The sequence below is a fragment of the Oreochromis niloticus genome, linkage group LG3, assembly GCF_001858045.2.
Source record: "Oreochromis niloticus isolate F11D_XX linkage group LG3, O_niloticus_UMD_NMBU, whole genome shotgun sequence".
Classification (NCBI taxonomy): Eukaryota; Metazoa; Chordata; class Actinopteri; order Cichliformes; family Cichlidae; genus Oreochromis; species Oreochromis niloticus.
In genome coordinates, this window is record NC_031967.2 from 58,001,745 (window position 1) to 58,011,647 (window position 9,903).

Sequence of the window (9,903 nt, forward strand, 5' to 3'; positions counted from 1 at the left end):
TATGATTTACAACTGAGGAGTGCAAGGAGGTCCTACTTCTCTGACATCATCACCAAAAACAGTCATAACACTCGGGTCTTATTTTCTACAGTTGACAGGCTAACAAACCCTCCTGTGTCAGTGGCACCTGAACTTCATTCGACCATGGCCTGCAATGACTTTGCCAAATTCTTCACAGAATGTCAAGAGATTTATTCTAAATTACACTTCTTCAGCTGAGAGTCAGAGAGTGGAGACACACACGCTGTAGATTTTTACTTGCAAGGGCGTTCACAGAACGCTCACATCAGAGTGGGGGCCCTGTGAAGTGCGCGCTCTGTTCTTGCACTTATCTTTATTTATACACAAGAGAAATGAATAGATTCGTTTAGTGACGTGAGCATGTGCGTATGTGATTGTGTGTGTGTGTGTGTGTGTGTGTGTGTGTGCGAGGTCAGAACTGCTTGTTCAACTTCTTACTATCGCTGTGGGAAGATTCAGATAGAAATATCAGAACACGTTTTATAAAGAACAATCAGTTCTAAGCAAGGAAAAGGTCATCATGCAGTATTCTATGACAAGTAAACATATCATTGAAAGCTTATACTGACTACTAAGTACAATTTTCCATTGACATACCCTCCTGTTGTCAGTATAACTTTTAAGTGAGATATCAGTATGTAACATCTTGTTGTACATTTTCTGTCACATCATCATTAATCACACAAAGTCTGATTCTTTTGGTGGTGCTGCTTTTTGTTCCAACAGGTCGGGGTCAACATCATCATGATTTGTCACGGCTATGTATGCAGCTACAGTGGAAACGATTATGCGGTTAATCATGAGTTTTAGACATGGCAGGGTACATGTTACAAAGACACAAAATAAAAGTAAAAATACTCCAACTCCGATGAGTAGTCTTTTTAGCACCTGTAGCCAGGAGCCAGTGTAAAGCCAAGAAAACCAGTCACTTGGCCTTAAGTTACCTTGGGTATTGTGTTTTTGGCAGGTCATACATGTTCTCACATATTCTTTTGCTGAAGTTTCAAAATTTATAGTGTAGAATTGTCGGTTTATTATAAAGACCATTCCTCCCATTGAAACATGGCTTAAGCCATGGCTCACTAGAGCGACTGTTTTGTGTAATGATTTGGGAAGAATGGGTTTTCCTGCTATTTTCATTATGTCATCAGTGTCTAGTACTGCTCTGTGTTTTAGCCATTGTTTTTGTTCTTTTGGTGGTGCTGCTTTTGTTCGTCCTGCAGTACAGATAGTGGAATAGTGTGATTTTCATGAGTTGTTAGTAAGACTGTGGTTGCTATAGCTGCTGCTTTTGCAGCTTTGTCAGCAAAATTGTTTCCCTTTTTAATTTCAGAGTCATCCTTCTGATGTCCTGAACATTTGCAAATTGCTAAATGTCGTATCACATAAGGAGTTTCCTCCCATTTAAACAGATGTGTGCCATGATAAAAACCTTTCTCCACACACTAGAAATAAGAAACTAATTTCAACCCTCTGTTACATCTTATTCACTTATTTTATAATCCAGTCATTTTTTCCAAATCTAGTATCAATCAACTAATTTGCATGTCAGCTCATAATGCGCTAAGTTGACAGGTCAACAGAAATGCACATTCAAAATATTATCACAAAAGAGAAATTCCTTCATACAGTAAATTATTTGTGTTGCATCAATCAAACAGAAAGCATCTCACAATTTATTGTATTACTAACTAAATTTATTGTCTGATTACTGCTTGGTCATACCAGACTCTCTCTGTATTTATTTTTTCTCTTTTTCTTCTCTGTTTTCACAAACATTTCACCTATTGTCCTGCAAGCTGGAGAGTTAAATGTCAGCAGTGGATAAATTCAGCATTTGATAACAAAACTCTGTTAAGTTTTTCCCTCCTTTAACACCAGTGAGAGATATAGGCGCATGTATAGTGTGTGCTGTAGTGTAAGCTGTTCTTCATTGCATGTATGTGTGTTAGTTCGCTTGCATGCAGGGCCTGTGGGCCTGTCTCACCCAAAAAGGACATTTTCTTAACAGCTGCCTTTCTCTCGTGTGTGTTAAGAAAGGTAAATGTGCTTGAGATTATTATGCTGTTATATATTACATTATACCTGTAATCATAATGAGTGAATCATGATACTGCTGTAGGCCACATCATACTTCTTGTGTAATCAGTATGTAGTTTTAGTTTTCATCATACTTCTGAGTTAAAAGAATGTGAAAATCATTAGATTTATTAGATAGGTTTGTATTATCCTATACTGCTGATTTACTGTGAGTGAGTTACACTGTTTCATGACATTTCATACTGCTGAGTTATGAAGAGAATATTGTGTTCAGAGAGTCAGGGCCTCTTTTTTTTTTTTTTTCATTGTAGAGACAATAGAGAACATTGGACGGGAGCAGAAAAACAGGGAGCCAAGGTCATAACTCAGGCTCACTGACAGAAAGAATGTGAATGCTTAGTTTTGTGGCTGTGGCGCATTTTGTATAGCTTTTTTTCTTTTGTTTAGTAGCTTTCTGTCTTCACCTGAGAGGGTGTACCCTAAGTATGTGCCTTCAGGTCTCCACAATTAGAGTTTATTTAAAGATACCTTATGGCCTCAACTCAGCCAACTGACGTAACACACTTTGCTTACACCCTTCCTCTGTGTGGCCAGTCACTAAAATGTTATCTACATAGAGTAGAAACTGTCTCTGCCCCTCAACAGTGAAGCCAAACAGGTGTTATAGGTCGGGGTGTAAAGGCACTGAGAAAAAGTTCAATTCAATTCAATTCAATTTTATTTATATAGCGCCAAATCACAACAAAAGTCACCTGAAGGCGTCTGATAAGTCTATCACTGAGAACCATTGTTCTTTTGGAGTGCCTTGATTCAGTATAGTGTGGGGATTTGCTACTACTTGTAGCATCATTTCAGTGATTTCATTTATTGCTCGCAGATCATGCACTAGTCGGTATTTTGCAGTATTAGCTTTCTTCACCACTTAAACAAAACATATTATTATTATTTTAAATTCTCCTTTCTCAAAAACAGAAAATGGCTGAGAAACACAAAATCTCCTTTTTTTTCAAGACAAGAAACTAAGTTTTAACTTTTCTGCCTTATCACCTAAAGCAAAGCAGACAACCCAGCTCTCAGCTGGCTCTGAACTTATCATCATCAAGGTCGCATGGTGAGAGCTACTACAGAAGTCACAGTACTCCTCACTCAAGCAACACGTCAAAAACAAGAAAAAAACAAAAAACAAAACTCAGCACACTACACAGAGAACAACAGCCAAGACACAACTGAAAATGTTGTTCTTGTTTGTTCTCCTTGAATTTTAGAATAAACTTATTACATCTGCATTAGTAAATCATATGGCTAATCATTATGTGTCACTGTGATCTACAAGTGTCATCACAAATTTACTTATTTTTCAAAACAACAAAGCAAAACAAAACAAATCAGAAGTGTGAGGGGAAAAAATTGAGCTCACAGACAGCTGCATGTTTGAGCTTTAATAGTATGCAGCTCCTGCTCTAAAAACGTGTTACTTGCTCATCAGCTTAGCAGTGACCACATATTTAATTCAGCTTCTCAATCTTGTAGCTTTAGCTGTTGTATACAGGGTTTAGCTTATTAGTTGTTAATATAGGTGTGCTCTACATTTCAGCAATGTCTCATCTAGGATGACAGGTTTTCAAGCAGGTCAAGTGCCTCTATGCACTTAATTAGTTTAGATATTTTCTTTATTTTCTTCATCTCATATGTCATTGTACTGAATTTGAGCAAACCTTAAGCTTGATGCAGACTACTTCTAACAATGATCCACCTCACATCATAACTGACTAAGATGCCTCTTCATATTAATATTATTTTATTATTAATGCTATTATGTTTTCATATATCAGCAATAGTATATTACAATTAGAGATGGCACGATACCACTTTTTTATGACCGATACCGATATCATAAATTTGGATATCTGCCGATACCGATATGAATCCGAGATAGTGTGTTTTTTAATCAATAAAACTCTTTTTTTTAATATCTTGCTCCATTTTGTTTAAGTTCATACTCAAGTTTAAATAAACAACAACACTAAAGTTATTCTGTTATACCTGTATGTAAAAAATACACTGCACCCAAACTATTTCATAGTTCAGCAACACTGATCAATCTAATAAACTTAAACCTGCTCCATCCTTCCTATTCTGGTATTTTAAAGAGTACTTAGCAGAAATATTAAGCAACCTAACTAATAGGGTTGCAAACTCCCAGCAAAAAAAAAGAATAATTTCAAAAATAATTAAATAGATTCAACATCTTTCTTCTACAGAATTGCAGACTGCACAGATCGTACCTTCCCAAAGGAAAAAGTACTATAGCTTACTAGGGTATATTTGACTTAATACTGAACACAAACTACATTTTTTGGACTAGCACAAATAATTTGTGTGCCTTCTTATATGATGTAGAACAGCTGATTGTTCTGTAAATAGATTTAAATGGTTATATAAAAAACGCCTGAGGCCTTGGTTGCATTTTTAGGTAAATAGTACCATATAACTTTGTTGTTTGCAAAACTTGTGCATAATTTTTAGAAATGTACAATTTCTATTTGGATTTCAAGTTATGAAAATGATTCGTTAAACATGTTTGTGGGTTTTACAGTAAAATATATAACTTTTTTCTACTCAGATTTTGAATTTTTTGTCTGAATTTAGATCAACTGTGCTAATATAGTATACCAAAATGAAAAATTAACTCAAATTTCAGATATTTGAGGTTTTGCTGAAAATAATGATACCAAACAAGGCAAGAAAAACATATTTTAAAGGTGAAATATAGAGGTAAAATCAAAAGTAGTCAAAAACAGCCAATTATACCCTGGACCCCAGAGGGTTAAACACCATGAAACAGTTTCACCCTGTTAACAGCAAAGACCTGGAGGACATCTTAGGTCAACTGAACTCCTCCTGCTGCTGTTTAGATGTCCTGCCAACAAGTTTTTTCAAAAAGGTCTCAAAGACTCTGGAGTCAGACCTGTTACAGATCGTCAACTTTTCTTTAATGTCAAGTGTGTTTCCAGAACCACTAAAAACTGCTGTAATAAAACCTATACTGAAAAAGGACAATCTTGACAAGACACAAATGAACAACTACAGGTCGATCTCAAATCTCCCATTTTTAAGTAAGATCATTGAAAAAGCAGTTTCTCAACAGCTCAATTACCTCTTAAAACAGAATAACTGCTATGATGCCTTCCAGTCAGGTTTTAGACAGACCCACAGCACTGAAACCGCTCTGACCAAAGTGTTTAATGACATATGTTTGAATACAGACAGTGGTAAAATGTCAGTCTTAGTTTTACTGGATCTCAGTGCAGCATTTGATACAGTTGACCACAACATATTACTCAAACGACTGGAGAACTGAGCAGGGCTTTCAGGAACTGTACTAAACTGGTTCAAAACATACTTAGAAAACGGGAAATACTTTGTATCAATAGGCAACTTCACATCTGAGCAGACAAATATCACATGTGGAGTTCCCCAAGGTTCCATCTTGGGACCCCTTCTGTTTAACATTTACATGCTCCCACTGGCACAGATTATAAAGAACAACAAAATAAACTATCATAGCTATGCAGATGACACACAAATATATATCACAATGTCACCAGGAGACCGAGGCCCTGTACAGGCTCTAGGGAAATGCATTGAAGAAATTAATGACTAGTTGTGCCACAATTTTTGCCCAGCTAAACAAAAACAAAACTGAAGTAATAGTCTTTGCTGCCGAAGAAAAGCGATTACAGGTCACCAGAGAACTTCAATCTATACACCTAAAAACCACAAACCAGGCGAGAAATTTGGGTGTAGTGATGGATGCAGACCCAAACTTAGAAAAACACATTAAGACATTAACAAAATCAGCTTACTATCACCTCAAGAATATTTCAATGATAAATGATCTGATGTCTCAACAGGACCTGGAAAGACTTGTCCATGCATTCATCTTTAGTAGGCTTGATTACTGTAACAGCATTTTTACAGGTCTACCTAAAAAATCAGTCAGACAACTACAGCTCATTCAGAACTCTGCTGCTCGAGTTCTCACTAAGACCAAAAAAGTGGACCACATCAGTCCAGCTCTGAGGTCTTTACACTGGCTGCCTGTCCGTCAGAGGATAGACTTTAAAGTTCTGATGCTGGTCTATAAAGCTCTGAATGGTTTAGGACCAAAATACATCAGTGACCTCCTGACCCAGTATGAACCTTCCAGATCCATCAGGTCATCTGGATCCGGTCTTTTAACTTAAAATTGCCCGTAGCCTACCATTGTTACCACTGTCCTGTTTTAAATGGATACTAACTAGCTAACTGACCGAATGCCCATTAACCTTATAACTCCTGTTGTGTGTGTGTGTGTGTGTCTGTTTTGTACAGACAGACAGCCAGGTTCATAATGGATATGAGGAAGTTTTTTTTTTTTTTTTTTAAAGGAGCTACATTCAGGTAAAAGTGTAAAATAAATGATCCGTCAAATAATGTTGAATCAGTGTTTCAATATTTATATCTTTTATTAGATGTTCATGTGGTTTGGTTATTTGCTTTTTGGTTGAAAGTACACTGAGAGAGGACTTTTTGTTAGTGATCTTAATAGTATTTTTTCATATTAATGTAATTTTGCTGTAAAGAGAAGCAGAGTGCTCTGTTTATATTCTAAAAATGTTTTAAGCTATAAATAAAATTGAATTGAATTGAATTATTTCAAATATTCTGTGCTGCAGCTTTAAATGTTCTCCAAAAGCACACATACACTTATCAGTGTTTCTTAAACTTTTTACAGTGTGTACCACCTGATAAATATGTCAAGCTCTCCCAAGTACCACTATGAAAACATGAAACCCATAAATCGTACAACACAAAATTAGTATTATTAAATTAGTAAAATTAGTGTGTGCAGTAAAGATTTTTATTTGTACTAATTTATTCTGTTTTGGGAGTGTTTTTTATATATCTGTATTATATTATACATACACACTAAAAGTGAATCTATTTTCAAAAAATATACTCAGTTTACTTTTTACTCACTATGAGTATCATTCATTATTCTCCCCCAGTAATTAAGGTTAGGATATGTATTGGTTTATTTTTATTCCAATCCATTCTTCTTCTGCAGCATTTAAATTACCTTTATCAGATTTGATGGTTTTGTTACAGACTTTTCAAAAAATTGTTTTGCTTTTCTTTCACAAATGTGGGGATTAAATTGTGTTAAAATGTACAAAACAGTGATGTCATGCTTTGAGACAAGGACCCAGGGACAGAGAGACTTGATGAATTTAGGAATCATATGATTTAAGAAAGAAATTTGCAGACTTGCACAGAGATGGTAAAATTATGATGACTGATAACGGAGACGAGAACAACAGATGACAAGGACAGGGAGAAACTGGTTTAAATGCACCAAGGAGACAGTCATAGAGAACTCGGGACAACTGGAGACATTTAAGGATGCAGAGACTGAGAGAGACAGGAAAGAAGTCTCATTGTGACGAGTAAAGTTTATCTTGCCTGACTGGGCAGCTCTCTGGGTGCTCAGCATCCCCAAAGCTCTAATCCTAGAATCGCCCCTGGAGTGATACACCTGCTGCTGTCAGACCTGCAGGAATCAGGCTGTGATGTTCTCCTTTATAGTGGACAGAAATTATGTTTTTGGAGTGGCACAAATAATTTGTGTGGGATCTTATTGAATGCAGAACAGCTGATTGTTCTGTAAATAGTTTGTAATGGTTATTTAAAAAAAAATCAAGGTAAAAGGTAAATGGATGCAAATAACTTTGTTGTTTGCAAAACTTTTTAAAATTGACAATTTGTATTTGCATCTAAAGTTATTAAATATGATTCATTAAACATGTTTGTGGTTGTTACAGTAAAATATATAACTTTTTCTACTCTGATTTTATGTTGTTTTTTTTTGTCTGATTTTAGATCAATTGTGTTAATACAGTATGTCATAATGAAAACATAACTGTAAATTCAGACACGTGAGGTTGTGCTGAAAAGGATGATACCAAACAAGGCAAAGTAAATTGTTTTTAAAGGTGAAATGTGGAGGGAAAATCAAAAGTGGTTAAAAATGGCCAATTATACCCTGGACCCCAGAGGGTTAAACGTTTTTTTTTTTGTTTGTTTGTTTAAGTAACGCAATAATTACTTTTCAAATAAGTTTTTAATTACTTTTAGAATATTGTAACTCAGTTACTAACTCAGTTACTTTTTTGAAGAAGTAACTAGTAGAGCAGGGCGATATGACCAAAAATATTTATCACGATATACATTTGAAAATTTGCGATAACGATATAACTGACGATATAATTGACACTAGATAAAATACTTTACAACCATATCCACAAAACTTAAAAAGAGGTTATACACACTCAATACTATGTTGAAGCACAGTAGTATCACTCCGCCAGGCTCCTGCCTGCGATAGCCGTAATGCTCTGACAATCCATCAAGCAGTCTGGGTTTGTAGCTTAGCAAAGTCGTACTAAAACATTTGACAGATTTTCAAGCACCGTGTACCACATAAAATCTTTTCGAGGTCAGTAAAAACAACCAGAATTCATACATAAGGCACACAGGATTATAAGGGGCACTGTCGATTTTCAGAAAAATCAAAGGATTGATTTTAAGTGTGCCGTATTTTCCAAAAAACACGGTAATAACCACAGCCCGCTAGCATGCGCTACCAAAAATAGTGCTTTATTGTGTATCTGACGGACGAAAGCGAAACCAGTTCCACACCACTGAAGTTGCAGCACTTTTACAAACCAGTTCTGGTTCATCGGTTTCATTCAAAGATCTGCTTTTTCCACCGTGTGCGAATGAAAACAAAGGCACTGTGCACGCACGTTTTACCCATATTCTATCACGATATTTCATTTTTCTATTGTTGCCCAACATTATACCGGTATTACCGTGAACGGTATGATATGGCCCAGCCCTAGAAACTAGTAACTATTATTAATTACTTTTTCAAAGTAACTTGCCCAACACTGATCCTAACATAAGTGGAACGCTGTTCAACAGCTTTTGGTTTGTTGAAAAGCATGTGGGCCACATATTCTGTGTTTCATAAAGGTTCCCTTTCATTATCCTCCCTAAACCCAACACTCAAATTAGAAAGTTTTTACTGTATCTGTATGTAACACAACAACAACAACAACAACAACAACAACAAAACATCTTCACTTTCATATGTTTGTCCATAGAGTCAAAAGAGAGTAAGGAGCATTGCTGAAACTGTCAGCGAACAACACTGTTTTTTGTTATTTTATTAGCTAAGGCCTTCTTAATTCATCACTCTGTCTATTATGCTGATACTGAGCTCCTGTGACTGATAGTGTTACTTGAAACTGAGGTAATGCCATTGAGATAAATATCTGTTAGACACCTTTTTACTAAGATTGTTATGGCCAAGTACAATAACCTCAGTTTTACCTGAATTTGGAAGTAGACTGGGAAGGGATCTCAAAACTGGATTATAGATGGTAGACAGTTGGTGTCATAAGCCACTGTCGCTGTTTAAAGATGGTCATTCAAGAGTGGATATAGATGGCTTTCACTCCTATTTTAACCATCTTTCTTTTCTATCCAAAATGTGAACATTGGTGTAGGAGCCATTTTTGGGTTAATACCTTATGTGGCCGCTAGAGGTCACCTTTTTCTGTTTTGTTCATGTAAAGGTATTTAAGGTAGACGCATGTAATCAGTGTCAGGTGTGTCGTTAATTGTAAGAAGGCAAACAGTTTGTGACCGCTGCGCTGTTATGTTAAGGTGGTATTGGAATAAAGACCAAAAAGGACAAGATACTGGAGAGCTGAATGCCATTTGGAAACGTTACCG